The sequence below is a fragment of the Hipposideros armiger genome, unplaced genomic scaffold (assembly GCF_001890085.2).
Source record: "Hipposideros armiger isolate ML-2016 unplaced genomic scaffold, ASM189008v1 scaffold_488, whole genome shotgun sequence".
Taxonomy (NCBI): Eukaryota; Metazoa; Chordata; class Mammalia; order Chiroptera; family Hipposideridae; genus Hipposideros; species Hipposideros armiger.
Window position 1 is genome coordinate 568745 of NW_017731838.1, and position 1637 is coordinate 570381.

Here is a 1637-nt window from a genome sequence, read left to right on the forward strand (position 1 = left end):
CATGCTGTTTTGATTATTGTTGCTTTGTGGTACAAATTGAAGTCAGGGAGTGTGATACCTCCAGGCTTGTTCTTTTTTTGTAGGATTGCTTTGGCTATTTGGTGTCTTTTGTGATTCTATACAAATCTTATGATTTTTTTTTGTTCTATTTTTTGAAAAAATGCCATTGGGATTTTGATGGGGATTGCATTAAATCTGTATATTGCTTTGGGTAATATGGCCATTTTAACTATGTTGATTCTTCTAATTCATGAACATGGAATGCCTTTCCATTCTTTATATCTACCATTTCTTTTAATAATGTCTTATAGGTGTCAGTGTATAGGTCCTTCACATCCTTTGTTAAGTTTATTCCGAGGTATTCTTTTTGTTGTAATTGCAAAAGGAATTATTTTTTTATTTCTTTTTCTGAAATTTTATTGTTAGTATGTAAGAATGCAATAGATTTTTGTACATTGATTTTGTACCCAGCAAGTTTACCATGTTCATTTATTGTTTCTAATAGATTTTGGTGGAATCTTTACGGTTTTCTATATAAAGCATCATGACATCTGCAAAAAGTGACAGTTTAACTTCTTCATTCCCAATTTGGATGCCTTTTATACCTTTCTCTTGCCTGATTGCTCTGGCTAGGACTTCCAATTCTATATTGAAAAGCAGTCGTGATACGGGAGAGCCCTGTCTTGTTCCTGAACTTAGAGCAAAAGGCTTCAGTTTTTCACTGTTAATTATGATATTAGCTGAGGGTTTGTCATATATGGCCTTTATTATGTTAAGGTATTTTCGTTCTATACCCATTTTATTAAGTGTTTTAATCATAAATGGATGTTGTATCTTGTCAAATGCTTTTTCTGCATCTATTGATATAATCATATGATTTTTGTCCTTTATTTTGTTTACATGGTATATCACATTGCTTTATTTACATATGCTGAGCCATCCTTGAGCCCCTGAGGTGAACCCCACTTGGTCATGACATATTAATCTTTTTAATGCATTGTTGTATTCACTTTGCTAGAATTTTGTTTAGGATTTTTGCATCTGTATTCATCAGAGATATTGGTCTGTAATTTTCTTTTTTTGTGTTATCCTTACTAGGTTTTGGTATCAGGGTAACGTTGGCCTCATAAAATGATTTAGGAAGTATTGTCTCTTCTTCAATTTTTGGAAGAGTTTGAGTAGGACAGATATTAGATCCTCTTTTAATGTTTGGTAGAATCCACTAGGGAGGCCATCTGGCTCTGGACTTTTGCTTTTGGGAAGGTTTTGGATGACTGATTCAATTTCCTTACCGTTGATCAGTGTATTTAGATTTTCCAGTTCTTCATGATTCAGCCTAGGAAAGCTATATGTTTCTAAGAACTTGTTCATTTCTTCTAGGTTATTGAATTTGGTGGCATATAGTCCTTCATAGTGTTCTTGGATGATCCTTTGTGTTTCTGTGGCATCCATGGTAACTTCGCCTCTTTCACTTCTGATTTTGTTTCTTTGTGTCTTTTCTCTTTTTATCTTAGTGAGTTTAGCTAAGGGTTCTCCAATTTTATTAATCTTTTCAAAGAGCCAGCTCTTTGTTGCATTAATTTTTTTCTATTGTCATTTTGTTCTCTATTTCATTTAGTTCTGCTCTGATTTTTATT